A 16,101-nucleotide genomic window follows, 5' to 3' on the forward strand; every position below is an offset into this window, starting at 1 on the left:
CTGCACATTCCTATTCTTTGCGTGCAGTCAGCTGCTACTGGTGTTGCTAGTTGTGACTGCTGATAACAGATGCCGTAGCAATCAATTCATGGAGTGAGTTGTATGTTTTGCGATAGTATGTCTCTGACAAGCAAGCACAGGTGACATAGGTGCGAACACAGGAAGCTTGCAGACCCTCGCTGCCTGCAGACACCGAGCAGCCACACTAGGAAGGCGGCCTAAGCCCTAGGCGAAATGTGCTCATTCGCTTTGGCGCGACGTCGAACTATAAATAATGCTGTCACTAGCGTGAGCGTTGCGTGAGCGTCGTGGAAAGTCGGAAAAGTCGGCTGCGAGGGTGAGTGCCAAGTTTGGGGAGCGTTTCGTAGTATGCGCAGTGCAATGGAGACGCGGAAACTTGTTGTGGCCCAGTGTTTTGCAGTTGGACGACAAGATTGGTACACAGTAGTAAAGAGCGAGGCACTGAGTTGGCATGAATAATGGAGTGCACAATGGGGCTCGAGATGTGTTTGTTACCTCAGGTGCTGTATGATTGTCGACAAGGAGTGAAAACGGAGCAATTTGTGACGGCTCTTTCAATTTAAGACGTTAAAAACAGACGGAATTTGCATTTGTAATACCAGAGCATCGAAACTACTTGGAAGTTTTGTGTATATGAATGGGTCCGCGCCTTTGTACTCTGCTCCCTTCACCGCTACAAACCAACCAACCATCGTGTCCGTTCGCATCTGAGTCGCAAAGAATGGGGAATAGCGCAGTTTACTCGCGCATGGGGCGTAGCTCAGTTGGTAGAGCGTTCGCTTGGCATGTGAAAGGTCCAGGGTTCAAGCCGCGGCGCCTCCATTTTTTGTGGTCAGTGCATGGTAAGTGTTGGTCGCGGCGAACCTAAAGGCACGCAAGATGTTTCAAAGCCAGCGTCACAGACTGATATGATGTATACTGACGTAAGGAGAGCAAGATGTAAGTGTGGGGACCGGCTGTTATCGAGGTGTCATCGAGTGCAGATCTGTCTTAGGTATCGCGGCTTAACCTCATTGAAGTCTAGAGGGTGGACAACACGTTGCTCTTACTCAGAGCGGTGTCCGAATTCTATTTTCGACGTTATACGTGCCACTTTCATTGTGGCCAACTACGATTCGATACAGAATGCACGAAACCTGAAAGACACCCTAACGGATACATAGAGAGAAGTGTTTGTCTGCTGAATAATGGGAGTGCAAGGGTCTGTGTCGTCTATATGGCTGTATGTAGCACCATTAGTCTTCGGGGAGGGCGGGCGTAGCTCAGATGGTAGAGCGCTCGCTTAGTATGCGAGAGGTACTGGGATCTATACCCAGTGCCTCCAGAATTTTTAACACACCTACATGCGCACCTTGCCATGCAAGTGGAATAATTCACAACCAGCAGATGTGTCTAGGAAGATACAAGCGAATGATTAGCATCCACAATTGACAAGCGTGCTGTTATTAGTGCGTAGGAAGCACCCTCCTCCCACGCCTACACTTAATTTAAAAACAGTACAAGTGTTCCCGTAAGATTCTCAAGCCTATGTCGGAAAGATCTGTCTTGCGCTGAGTTCACGTAAATCCCACTGCACATTCCTATTCTTTGCGTGCAGTCAGCTGCTACTGGTGTTGCTAGTTGTGACTGCTGATAACAGATGCCGTAGCAATCAATTCATGGAGTGAGTTGTATGTTTTGCGATAGTATGTCTCTGACAAGCAAGCACAGGTGACATAGGTGCGAACACAGGAAGCTTGCAGACCCTCGCTGCCTGCAGACACCGAGCAGCCACACTAGGAGGGCGGCCTAAGCCCTAGGCGAAATGTGCTCATTCGCTTTGGCGCGACGTCGAACTATAAATAATGCTGTCACTAGCGTGAGCGTCGTGGAAAGTCGGAAAAGTCGGCTGCGAGGGTGAGTGCCAAGTTTGGGGAGCGTTTCGTAGTATGCGCAGTGCAATGGAGACGCGGAAACTTGTTGTGGCCCAGTGTTTTGCAGTTGGACGACAAGATTGGTACACAGTAGTAAAGAGCGAGGCACTGAGTTGGCATGAATAATGGAGTGCACAATGGGGCTCGAGATGTGTTTGTTACCTCAGGTGCTGTATGATTGTCGACAAGGAGTGAAAACGGAGCAATTTGTGACGGCTCTTTCAATTTAAGACGTTAAAAACAGACGGAATTTGCATTTGTAATACCAGAGCATCGAAACTACTTGGAAGTTTTGTGTATATGAATGGGTCCGCGCCTTTGTACTCTGCTCCCTTCACCGCTACAAACCAACCAACCATCGTGTCCGTTCGCATCTGAGTCGCAAAGAATGGGGAATAGCGCAGTTTACTCGCGCATGGGGCGTAGCTCAGTTGGTAGAGCGTTCGCTTGGCATGTGAAAGGTCCAGGGTTCAAGCCGCGGCGCCTCCATTTTTTGTGGTCAGTGCATGGTAAGTGTTGGTCGCGGCGAACCTAAAGGCACGCAAGATGTTGCAAAGCCAGCGTCACAGACTGATATGATGTATACTGACGTAAGGAGAGCAAGATGTAAGTGTGGGGACCGGCTGTTATCGAGGTGTCATCGAGTGCAGATCTGTCTTAGGTATCGCGGCTTAACCTCATTGAAGTCTAGAGGGTGGACAACACGTTGCTCTTACTCAGAGCGGTGTCCGAATTCTATTTTCGACGTTATACGTGCCACTTTCATTGTGGCCAACTACGATTCGATACAGAATGCACGAAACCTGAAAGACACCCTAACGGATACATAGAGAGTAGTGTTTGTCTGCTGAATAATGGGAGTGCAAGGGTCTGTGTCGTCTATATGGCTGTATGTAGCACCATTAGTCTTCGGGGAGGGCGGGCGTAGCTCAGATGGTAGAGCGCTCGCTTAGTATGCGAGAGGTACTGGGATCTATACCCAGTGCCTCCAGAATTTTTAACACACCTACATGAGCACCTTGCCATGCAAGTGGAATAATTCACAACCAGCAGATGTGTCTAGGAAGATACAAGCGAATGATTAGCATCCACAATTGACAAGCGTGCTGTTATTAGTGCGTAGGAAGCACCCTCCTCCCACGCCTACACTTAATTTAAAAACAGTACAAGTGTTCCCGTAAGATTCTCAAGCCTATGTCGGAAAGATCTGTCTTGCGCTGAGTTCACGTAAATCCCACTGCACATTCCTATTCTTTGCGTGCAGTCAGCTGCTACTGGTGTTGCTAGTTGTGACTGCTGATAACAGATGCCGTAGCAATCAATTCATGGAGTGAGTTGTATGTTTTGCGATAGTATGTCTCTGACAAGCAAGCACAGGTGACATAGGTGCGAACACAGGAAGCTTGCAGACCCTCGCTGCCTGCAGACACCGAGCAGCCACACTAGGAGGGCGGCCTAAGCCCTAGGCGAAATGTGCTCATTCGCTTTGGCGCGACGTCGAACTATAAATAATGCTGTCACTAGCGTGAGCGTTGCGTGAGCGTCGTGGAAAGTCGGAAAAGTCGGCTGCGAGGGTGAGTGCCAAGTTTGGGGAGCGTTTCGTAGTATGCGCAGTGCAATGGAGACGCGGAAACTTGTTGTGGCCCAGTGTTTTGCAGTTGGACGACAAGATTGGTACACAGTAGTAAAGAGCGAGGCACTGGGTTGGCATGAATAATGGAGTGCACAATGGGGCTCGAGATGTGTTTGTTACCTCAGGTGCTGTATGATTGTCGACAAGGAGTGAAAACGGAGCAATTTGTGACGGCTCTTTCAATTTAAGACGTTAAAAACAGACGGAATTTGCATTTGTAATACCAGAGCATCGAAACTACTTGGAAGTTTTGTGTATATGAATGGGTCCGCGCCTTTGTACTCTGCTCCCTTCACCGCTACAAACCAACCAACCATCGTGTCCGTTCGCATCTGAGTCGCAAAGAATGGGGAATAGCGCAGTTTACTCGTGCATGGGGCGTAGCTCAGTTGGTAGAGCGTTCGCTTGGCATGTGAAAGGTCCAGGGTTCAAGCCGCGGCGCCTCCATTTTTTGTGGTCAGTGCATGGTAAGTGTTGGTCGCGGCGAACCTAAAGGCACGCAAGATGTTGCAAAGCCAGCGTCACAGACTGATATGATGTATACTGACGTAAGGAGAGCAAGATGTAAGTGTGGGGACCGGCTGTTATCGAGGTGTCATCGAGTGCAGATCTGTCTTAGGTATCGCGGCTTAACCTCATTGAAGTCTAGAGGGTGGACAACACGTTGCTCTTACTCAGAGCGGTGTCCGAATTCTATTTTCGACGTTATACGTGCCACTTTCATTGTGGCCAACTACGATTCGATACAGAATGCACGAAACCTGAAAGACACCCTAACGGATACATAGAGAGTAGTGTTTGTCTGCTGAATAATGGGAGTGCAAGGGTCTGTGTCGTCTATATGGCTGTATGTAGCACCATTAGTCTTCGGGGAGGGCGGGCGTAGCTCAGATGGTAGAGCGCTCGCTTAGTATGCGAGAGGTACTGGGATCTATACCCAGTGCCTCCAGAATTTTTAACACACCTACATGCGCACCTTGCCATGCAAGTGGAATAATTCACAACCAGCAGATGTGTCTAGGAAGATACAAGCGAATGATTAGCATCCACAATTGACAAGCGTGCTGTTATTAGTGCGTAGGAAGCACCCTCCTCCCACGCCTACACTTAATTTAAAAACAGTACAAGTGTTCCCGTAAGATTCTCAAGCCTATGTCGGAAAGATCTGTCTTGCGCTGAGTTCACGTAAATCCCACTGCACATTCCTATTCTTTGCGTGCAGTCAGCTGCTACTGGTGTTGCTAGTTGTGACTGCTGATAACAGATGCCGTAGCAATCAATTCATGGAGTGAGTTGTATGTTTTGCGATAGTATGTCTCTGACAAGCAAGCACAGGTGACATAGGTGCGAACACAGGAAGCTTGCAGACCCTCGCTGCCTGCAGACACCGAGCAGCCACACTAGGAGGGCGGCCTAAGCCCTAGGCGAAATGTGCTCATTCGCTTTGGCGCGACGTCGAACTATAAATAATGCTGTCACTAGCGTGAGCGTTGCGTGAGCGTCGTGGAAAGTCGGAAAAGTCGGCTGCGAGGGTGAGTGCCAAGTTTGGGGAGCGTTTCGTAGTATGCGCAGTGCAATGGAGACGCGGAAACTTGTTGTGGCCCAGTGTTTTGCAGTTGGACGACAAGATTGGTACACAGTAGTAAAGAGCGAGGCACTGAGTTGGCATGAATAATGGAGTGCACAATGGGGCTCGAGATGTGTTTGTTACCTCAGGTGCTGTATGATTGTCGACAAGGAGTGAAAACGGAGCAATTTGTGACGGCTCTTTCAATTTAAGACGTTAAAAACAGACGGAATTTGCATTTGTAATACCAGAGCATCGAAACTACTTGGAAGTTTTGTGTATATGAATGGGTCCGCGCCTTTGTACTCTGCTCCCTTCACCGCTACAAACCAACCAACCATCGTGTCCGTTCGCATCTGAGTCGCAAAGAATGGGGAATAGCGCAGTTTACTCGTGCATGGGGCGTAGCTCAGTTGGTAGAGCGTTCGCTTGGCATGTGAAAGGTCCAGGGTTCAAGCCGCGGCGCCTCCATTTTTTGTGGTCAGTGCATGGTAAGTGTTGGTCGCGGCGAACCTAAAGGCACGCAAGATGTTGCGAAGCCAGCGTCACAGACTGATATGATGTATACTGACGTAAGGAGAGCAAGATGTAAGTGTGGGGACCGGCTGTTATCGAGGTGTCATCGAGTGCAGATCTGTCTTAGGTATCGCGGCTTAACCTCATTGAAGTCTAGAGGGTGGACAACACGTTGCTCTTACTCAGAGCGGTGTCCGAATTCTATTTTCGACGTTATACGTGCCACTTTCATTGTGGCCAACTACGATTCGATACAGAATGCACGAAACCTGAAAGACACCCTAACGGATACATAGAGAGTAGTGTTTGTCTGCTGAATAATGGGAGTGCAAGGGTCTGTGTCGTCTATATGGCTGTATGTAGCACCATTAGTCTTCGGGGAGGGCGGGCGTAGCTCAGATGGTAGAGCGCTCGCTTAGTATGCGAGAGGTACTGGGATCTATACCCAGTGCCTCCAGAATTTTTAACACACCTACATGCGCACCTTGCCATGCAAGTGGAATAATTCACAACCAGCAGATGTGTCTAGGAAGATACAAGCGAATGATTAGCATCCACAATTGACAAGCGTGCTGTTATTAGTGCGTAGGAAGCACCCTCCTCCCACGCCTACACTTAATTTAAAAACAGTACAAGTGTTCCCGTAAGATTCTCAAGCCTATGTCGGAAAGATCTGTCTTGCGCTGAGTTCACGTAAATCCCACTGCACATTCCTATTCTTTGCGTGCAGTCAGCTGCTACTGGTGTTGCTAGTTGTGACTGCTGATAACAGATGCCGTAGCAATCAATTCATGGAGTGAGTTGTATGTTTTGCGATAGTATGTCTCTGACAAGCAAGCACAGGTGACATAGGTGCGAACACAGGAAGCTTGCAGACCCTCGCTGCCTGCAGACACCGAGCAGCCACACTAGGAGGGCGGCCTAAGCCCTAGGCGAAATGTGCTCATTCGCTTTGGCGCGACGTCGAACTATAAATAATGCTGTCACTAGCGTGAGCGTCGTGGAAAGTCGGAAAAGTCGGCTGCGAGGGTGAGTGCCAAGTTTGGGGAGCGTTTCGTAGTATGCGCAGTGCAATGGAGACGCGGAAACTTGTTGTGGCCCAGTGTTTTGCAGTTGGACGACAAGATTGGTACACAGTAGTAAAGAGCGAGGCACTGAGTTGGCATGAATAATGTAGTGCACAATGGGGCTCGAGATGTGTTTGTTACCTCAGGTGCTGTATGATTGTCGACAAGGAGTGAAAACGGAGCAATTTGTGACGGCTCTTTCAATTTAAGACGTTAAAAACAGACGGAATTTGCATTTGTAATACCAGAGCATCGAAACTACTTGGAAGTTTTGTGTATATGAATGGGTCCGCGCCTTTGTACTCTGTTCCCTTCACCGCTACAAACCAACCAACCATCGTGTCCGTTCGCATCTGAGTCGCAAAGAATGGGGAATAGCGCAGTTTACTCGCGCATGGGGCGTAGCTCAGTTGGTAGAGCGTTCGCTTGGCATGTGAAAGGTCCAGGGTTCAAGCCGCGGCGCCTCCATTTTTTGTGGTCAGTGCATGGTAAGTGTTGGTCGCGGCGAACCTAAAGGCACGCAAGATGTTGCAAAGCCAGCGTCACAGACTGATATGATGTATACTGACGTAAGGAGAGCAAGATGTAAGTGTGGGGACCGGCTGTTATCGAGGTGTCATCGAGTGCAGATCTGTCTTAGGTATCGCGGCTTAACCTCATTGAAGTCTAGAGGGTGGACAACACGTTGCTCTTACTCAGAGCGGTGTCCGAATTCTATTTTCGACGTTATACGTGCCACTTTCATTGTGGCCAACTACGATTCGATACAGAATGCACGAAACCTGAAAGACACCCTAACGGATACATAGAGAGTAGTGTTTGTCTGCTGAATAATGGGAGTGCAAGGGTCTGTGTCGTCTATATGGCTGTATGTAGCACCATTAGTCTTCGGGGAGGGCGGGCGTAGCTCAGATGGTAGAGCGCTCGCTTAGTATGCGAGAGGTACTGGGATCTATACCCAGTGCCTCCAGAATTTTTAACACACCTACATGCGCACCTTGCCATGCAAGTGGAATAATTCACAACCAGCAGATGTGTCTAGGAAGATACAAGCGAATGATTAGCATCCACAATTGACAAGCGTGCTGTTATTAGTGCGTAGGAAGCACCCTCCTCCCACGCCTACACTTAATTTAAAAACAGTACAAGTGTTCCCGTAAGATTCTCAAGCCTATGTCGGAAAGATCTGTCTTGCGCTGAGTTCACGTAAATCCCACTGCACATTCCTATTCTTTGCGTGCAGTCAGCTGCTACTGGTGTTGCTAGTTGTGACTGCTGATAACAGATGCCGTAGCAATCAATTCATGGAGTGAGTTGTATGTTTTGCGATAGTATGTCTCTGACAAGCAAGCACAGGTGACATAGGTGCGAACACAGGAAGCTTGCAGACCCTCGCTGCCTGCAGACACCGAGCAGCCACACTAGGAGGGCGGCCTAAGCCCTAGGCGAAATGTGCTCATTCGCTTTGGCGCGACGTCGAACTATAAATAATGCTGTCACTAGCGTGAGCGTTGCGTGAGCGTCGTGGAAAGTCGGAAAAGTCGGCTGCGAGGGTGAGTGCCAAGTTTGGGGAGCGTTTCGTAGTATGCGCAGTGCAATGGAGACGCGGAAACTTGTTGTGGCCCAGTGTTTTGCAGTTGGACGACAAGATTGGTACACAGTAGTAAAGAGCGAGGCACTGAGTTGGCATGAATAATGGAGTGCACAATGGGGCTCGAGATGTGTTTGTTACCTCAGGTGCTGTATGATTGTCGACAAGGAGTGAAAACGGAGCAATTTGTGACGGCTCTTTCAATTTAAGACGTTAAAAACAGACGGAATTTGCATTTGTAATACCAGAGCATCGAAACTACTTGGAAGTTTTGTGTATATGAATGGGTCCGCGCCTTTGTACTCTGCTCCCTTCACCGCTACAAACCAACCAACCATCGTGTCCGTTCGCATCTGAGTCGCAAAGAATGGGGAATAGCGCAGTTTACTCGTGCATGGGGCGTAGCTCAGTTGGTAGAGCGTTCGCTTGGCATGTGAAAGGTCCAGGGTTCAAGCCGCGGCGCCTCCATTTTTTGTGGTCAGTGCATGGTAAGTGTTGGTCGCGGCGAACCTAAAGGCACGCAAGATGTTGCAAAGCCAGCGTCACAGACTGATATGATGTATACTGACGTAAGGAGAGCAAGATGTAAGTGTGGGGACCGGCTGTTATCGAGGTGTCATCGAGTGCAGATCTGTCTTAGGTATCGCGGCTTAACCTCATTGAAGTCTAGAGGGTGGACAACACGTTGCTCTTACTCAGAGCGGTGTCCGAATTCTATTTTCGACGTTATACGTGCCACTTTCATTGTGGCCAACTACGATTCGATACAGAATGCACGAAACCTGAAAGACACCCTAACGGATACATAGAGAGTAGTGTTTGTCTGCTGAATAATGGGAGTGCAAGGGTCTGTGTCGTCTATATGGCTGTATGTAGCACCATTAGTCTTCGGGGAGGGCGGGCGTAGCTCAGATGGTAGAGCGCTCGCTTAGTATGCGAGAGGTACTGGGATCTATACCCAGTGCCTCCAGAATTTTTAACACACCTACATGAGCACCTTGCCATGCAAGTGGAATAATTCACAACCAGCAGATGTGTCTAGGAAGATACAAGCGAATGATTAGCATCCACAATTGACAAGCGTGCTGTTATTAGTGCGTAGGAAGCACCCTCCTCCCACGCCTACACTTAATTTAAAAACAGTACAAGTGTTCCCGTAAGATTCTCAAGCCTATGTCGGAAAGATCTGTCTTGCGCTGAGTTCACGTAAATCCCACTGCACATTCCTATTCTTTGCGTGCAGTCAGCTGCTACTGGTGTTGCTAGTTGTGACTGCTGATAACAGATGCCGTAGCAATCAATTCATGGAGTGAGTTGTATGTTTTGCGATAGTATGTCTCTGACAAGCAAGCACAGGTGACATAGGTGCGAACACAGGAAGCTTGCAGACCCTCGCTGCCTGCAGACACCGAGCAGCCACACTAGGAGGGCGGCCTAAGCCCTAGGCGAAATGTGCTCATTCGCTTTGGCGCGACGTCGAACTATAAATAATGCTGTCACTAGCGTGAGCGTTGCGTGAGCGTCGTGGAAAGTCGGAAAAGTCGGCTGCGAGGGTGAGTGCCAAGTTTGGGGAGCGTTTCGTAGTATGCGCAGTGCAATGGAGACGCGGAAACTTGTTGTGGCCCAGTGTTTTGCAGTTGGACGACAAGATTGGTACACAGTAGTAAAGAGCGAGGCACTGAGTTGGCATGAATAATGGAGTGCACAATGGGGCTCGAGATGTGTTTGTTACCTCAGGTGCTGTATGATTGTCGACAAGGAGTGAAAACGGAGCAATTTGTGACGGCTCTTTCAATTTAAGACGTTAAAAACAGACGGAATTTGCATTTGTAATACCAGAGCATCGAAACTACTTGGAAGTTTTGTGTATATGAATGGGTCCGCGCCTTTGTACTCTGTTCCCTTCACCGCTACAAACCAACCAACCATCGTGTCCGTTCGCATCTGAGTCGCAAAGAATGGGGAATAGCGCAGTTTACTCGCGCATGGGGCGTAGCTCAGTTGGTAGAGCGTTCGCTTGGCATGTGAAAGGTCCAGGGTTCAAGCCGCGGCGCCTCCATTTTTTGTGGTCAGTGCATGGTAAGTGTTGGTCGCGGCGAACCTAAAGGCACGCAAGATGTTGCAAAGCCAGCGTCACAGACTGATATGATGTATACTGACGTAAGGAGAGCAAGATGTAAGTGTGGGGACCGGCTGTTATCGAGGTGTCATCGAGTGCAGATCTGTCTTAGGTATCGCGGCTTAACCTCATTGAAGTCTAGAGGGTGGACAACACGTTGCTCTTACTCAGAGCGGTGTCCGAATTCTATTTTCGACGTTATACGTGCCACTTTCATTGTGGCCAACTACGATTCGATACAGAATGCACGAAACCTGAAAGACACCCTAACGGATACATAGAGAGTAGTGTTTGTCTGCTGAATAATGGGAGTGCAAGGGTCTGTGTCGTCTATATGGCTGTATGTAGCACCATTAGTCTTCGGGGAGGGCGGGCGTAGCTCAGATGGTAGAGCGCTCGCTTAGTATGCGAGAGGTACTGGGATCTATACCCAGTGCCTCCAGAATTTTTAACACACCTACATGCGCACCTTGCCATGCAAGTGGAATAATTCACAACCAGCAGATGTGTCTAGGAAGATACAAGCGAATGATTAGCATCCACAATTGACAAGCGTGCTGTTATTAGTGCGTAGGAAGCACCCTCCTCCCACGCCTACACTTAATTTAAAAACAGTACAAGTGTTCCCGTAAGATTCTCAAGCCTATGTCGGAAAGATCTGTCTTGCGCTGAGTTCACGTAAATCCCACTGCACATTCCTATTCTTTGCGTGCAGTCAGCTGCTACTGGTGTTGCTAGTTGTGACTGCTGATAACAGATGCCGTAGCAATCAATTCATGGAGTGAGTTGTATGTTTTGCGATAGTATGTCTCTGACAAGCAAGCACAGGTGACATAGGTGCGAACACAGGAAGCTTGCAGACCCTCGCTGCCTGCAGACACCGAGCAGCCACACTAGGAGGGCGGCCTAAGCCCTAGGCGAAATGTGCTCATTCGCTTTGGCGCGACGTCGAACTATAAATAATGCTGTCACTAGCGTGAGCGTTGCGTGAGCGTCGTGGAAAGTCGGAAAAGTCGGCTGCGAGGGTGAGTGCCAAGTTTGGGGAGCGTTTCGTAGTATGCGCAGTGCAATGGAGACGCGGAAACTTGTTGTGGCCCAGTGTTTTGCAGTTGGACGACAAGATTGGTACACAGTAGTAAAGAGCGAGGCACTGAGTTGGCATGAATAATGGAGTGCACAATGGGGCTCGAGATGTGTTTGTTACCTCAGGTGCTGTATGATTGTCGACAAGGAGTGAAAACGGAGCAATTTGTGACGGCTCTTTCAATTTAAGACGTTAAAAACAGACGGAATTTGCATTTGTAATACCAGAGCATCGAAACTACTTGGAAGTTTTGTGTATATGAATGGGTCCGCGCCTTTGTACTCTGTTCCCTTCACCGCTACAAACCAACCAACCATCGTGTCCGTTCGCATCTGAGTCGCAAAGAATGGGGAATAGCGCAGTTTACTCGCGCATGGGGCGTAGCTCAGTTGGTAGAGCGTTCGCTTGGCATGTGAAAGGTCCAGGGTTCAAGCCGCGGCGCCTCCATTTTTTGTGGTCAGTGCATGGTAAGTGTTGGTCGCGGCGAACCTAAAGGCACGCAAGATGTTGCAAAGCCAGCGTCACAGACTGATATGATGTATACTGACGTAAGGAGAGCAAGATGTAAGTGTGGGGACCGGCTGTTATCGAGGTGTCATCGAGTGCAGATCTGTCTTAGGTATCGCGGCTTAACCTCATTGAAGTCTAGAGGGTGGACAACACGTTGCTCTTACTCAGAGCGGTGTCCGAATTCTATTTTCGACGTTATACGTGCCACTTTCATTGTGGCCAACTACGATTCGATACAGAATGCACGAAACCTGAAAGACACCCTAACGGATACATAGAGAGTAGTGTTTGTCTGCTGAATAATGGGAGTGCAAGGGTCTGTGTCGTCTATATGGCTGTATGTAGCACCATTAGTCTTCGGGGAGGGCGGGCGTAGCTCAGATGGTAGAGCGCTCGCTTAGTATGCGAGAGGTACTGGGATCTATACCCAGTGCCTCCAGAATTTTTAACACACCTACATGCGCACCTTGCCATGCAAGTGGAATAATTCACAACCAGCAGATGTGTCTAGGAAGATACAAGCGAATGATTAGCATCCACAATTGACAAGCGTGCTGTTATTAGTGCGTAGGAAGCACCCTCCTCCCACGCCTACACTTAATTTAAAAACAGTACAAGTGTTCCCGTAAGATTCTCAAGCCTATGTCGGAAAGATCTGTCTTGCGCTGAGTTCACGTAAATCCCACTGCACATTCCTATTCTTTGCGTGCAGTCAGCTGCTACTGGTGTTGCTAGTTGTGACTGCTGATAACAGATGCCGTAGCAATCAATTCATGGAGTGAGTTGTATGTTTTGCGATAGTATGTCTCTGACAAGCAAGCACAGGTGACATAGGTGCGAACACAGGAAGCTTGCAGACCCTCGCTGCCTGCAGACACCGAGCAGCCACACTAGGAGGGCGGCCTAAGCCCTAGGCGAAATGTGCTCATTCGCTTTGGCGCGACGTCGAACTATAAATAATGCTGTCACTAGCGTGAGCGTCGTGGAAAGTCGGAAAAGTCGGCTGCGAGGGTGAGTGCCAAGTTTGGGGAGCGTTTCGTAGTATGCACAGTGCAATGGAGACGCGGAAACTTGTTGTGGCCCAGTGTTTTGCAGTTGGACGACAAGATTGGTACACAGTAGTAAAGAGCGAGGCACTGAGTTGGCATGAATAATGGAGTGCACAATGGGGCTCGAGATGTGTTTGTTACCTCAGGTGCTGTATGATTGTCGACAAGGAGTGAAAACGGAGCAATTTGTGACGGCTCTTTCAATTTAAGACGTTAAAAACAGACGGAATTTGCATTTGTAATACCAGAGCATCGAAACTACTTGGAAGTTTTGTGTATATGAATGGGTCCGCGCCTTTGTACTCTGCTCCCTTCACCGCTACAAACCAACCAACCATCGTGTCCGTTCGCATCTGAGTCGCAAAGAATGGGGAATAGCGCAGTTTACTCGTGCATGGGGCGTAGCTCAGTTGGTAGAGCGTTCGCTTGGCATGTGAAAGGTCCAGGGTTCAAGCCGCGGCGCCTCCATTTTTTGTGGTCAGTGCATGGTAAGTGTTGGTCGCGGCGAACCTAAAGGCACGCAAGATGTTGCAAAGCCAGCGTCACAGACTGATATGATGTATACTGACGTAAGGAGAGCAAGATGTAAGTGTGGGGACCGGCTGTTATCGAGGTGTCATCGAGTGCAGATCTGTCTTAGGTATCGCGGCTTAACCTCATTGAAGTCTAGAGGGTGGACAACACGTTGGTCTTACTCAGAGCGGTGTCCGAATTCTATTTTCGACGTTATACGTGCCACTTTCATTGTGGCCAACTACGATTCGATACAGAATGCACGAAACCTGAAAGACACCCTAACGGATACATAGAGAGTAGTGTTTGTCTGCTGAATAATGGGAGTGCAAGGGTCTGTGTCGTCTATATGGCTGTATGTAGCACCATTAGTCTTCGGGGAGGGCGGGCGTAGCTCAGATGGTAGAGCGCTCGCTTAGTATGCGAGAGGTACTGGGATCTATACCCAGTGCCTCCAGAATTTTTAACACACCTACATGAGCACCTTGCCATGCAAGTGGAATAATTCACAACCAGCAGATGTGTCTAGGAAGATACAAGCGAATGATTAGCATCCACAATTGACAAGCGTGCTGTTATAAGTGCGTAGGAAGCACCCTCCTCCCACGCCTACACTTAATTTAAAAACAGTACAAGTGTTCCCGTAAGATTCTCAAGCCTATGTCGGAAAGATCTGTCTTGCGCTGAGTTCACGTAAATCCCACTGCACATTCCTATTCTTTGCGTGCAGTCAGCTGCTACTGGTGTTGCTAGTTGTGACTGCTGATAACAGATGCCGTAGCAATCAATTCATGGAGTGAGTTGTATGTTTTGCGATAGTATGTCTCTGACAAGCAAGCACAGGTGACATAGGTGCGAACACAGGAAGCTTGCAGACCCTCGCTGCCTGCAGACACCGAGCAGCCACACTAGGAGGGCGGCCTAAGCCCTAGGCGAAATGTGCTCATTCGCTTTGGCGCGACGTCGAACTATAAATAATGCTGTCACTAGCGTGAGCGTTGCGTGAGCGTCGTGGAAAGTCGGAAAAGTCGGCTGCGAGGGTGAGTGCCAAGTTTGGGGAGCGTTTCGTAGTATGCGCAGTGCAATGGAGACGCGGAAACTTGTTGTGGCCCAGTGTTTTGCAGTTGGACGACAAGATTGGTACACAGTAGTAAAGAGCGAGGCACTGAGTTGGCATGAATAATGGAGTGCACAATGGGGCTCGAGATGTGTTTGTTACCTCAGGTGCTGTATGATTGTCGACAAGGAGTGAAAACGGAGCAATTTGTGACGGCTCTTTCAATTTAAGACGTTAAAAACAGACGGAATTTGCATTTGTAATACCAGAGCATCGAAACTACTTGGAAGTTTTGTGTATATGAATGGGTCCGCGCCTTTGTACTCTGCTCCCTTCACCGCTACAAACCAACCAACCATCGTGTCCGTTCGCATCTGAGTCGCAAAGAATGGGGAATAGCGCAGTTTACTCGTGCATGGGGCGTAGCTCAGTTGGTAGAGCGTTCGCTTGGCATGTGAAAGGTCCAGGGTTCAAGCCGCGGCGCCTCAATTTTTTGTGGTCAGTGCATGGTAAGTGTTGGTCGCGGCGAACCTAAAGGCACGCAAGATGTTGCAAAGCCAGCGTCACAGACTGATATGATGTATACTGACGTAAGGAGAGCAAGATGTAAGTGTGGGGACCGGCTGTTATCGAGGTGTCATCGAGTGCAGATCTGTCTTAGGTATCGCGGCTTAACCTCATTGAAGTCTAGAGGGTGGACAACACGTTGCTCTTACTCAGAGCGGTGTCCGTATTCTATTTTCGACGTTATACGTGCCACTTTCATTGTGGCCAACTACGATTCGATACAGAATGCACGAAACCTGAAAGACACCCTAACGGATACATAGAGAGTAGTGTTTGTCTGCTGAATAATGGGAGTGCAAGGGTCTGTGTCGTCTATATGGCTGTATGTAGCACCATTAGTCTTCGGGGAGGGCGGGCGTAACTCAGATGGTAGAGCTCTCGCTTAGTATGCGAGAGGTACTGGGATCTATACCCAGTGCATCCAGAATTTTTAACACACATACATGCGCACCTTGCCATGCAAGTGGAATAATTCACAACCAGCAGATGTGTCTAGGAAGATACAAGCGAATGATTAGCATCCAAAATTGACAAGCGTGCTGTTATTAGTGCGCAGGAAGCACCCTCCTCCCACGCCTACACTTAATTTAGAAACAGTACAAGTGTTCCCGTAAGATTCTCAAGCCTATGTCGGAAAGATCTGTCTTGCGCTGAGTTCACGTAAATCCCACTGCACATTCCTATTCTTTGCGTGCAGTCAGCTGCTACTGGTGTTGCTAGTTGTGACTGCTGATAACAGATGCCGTAGCAATCAATTCATGGAGTGAGTTGTATGTTTTGCGATAGTCTGTCTCTGACAAGCAAGCACAGGTGACATAGGTGCGAACACAGGAAGCTTGCAGACCCTCGCTGCCTGCAGACACCGAGCAGCCACACTAGGAGGGCGGCCTAAGC

The 16,101-nt window shown here is 48.9% G+C and overlaps 1 non-coding gene across 1 annotated transcript; it reads left to right on the plus strand.

Moving 5' to 3' along the window:
• The first annotated feature begins 15,056 nt into the window (after window positions 1-15,056).
• Window positions 15,057-15,129, plus strand: Trnaa-ggc (transfer RNA alanine (anticodon GGC)). The gene has a single exon. It is a non-coding gene; the product is annotated as a tRNA-Ala (tRNA).
• Window positions 15,130-16,101: the final 972 nt, after the last annotated feature.

This window comes from Schistocerca gregaria, chromosome 10, assembly GCF_023897955.1.
Source record: "Schistocerca gregaria isolate iqSchGreg1 chromosome 10, iqSchGreg1.2, whole genome shotgun sequence".
NCBI classification, from domain to species: Eukaryota; Metazoa; Arthropoda; class Insecta; order Orthoptera; family Acrididae; genus Schistocerca; species Schistocerca gregaria.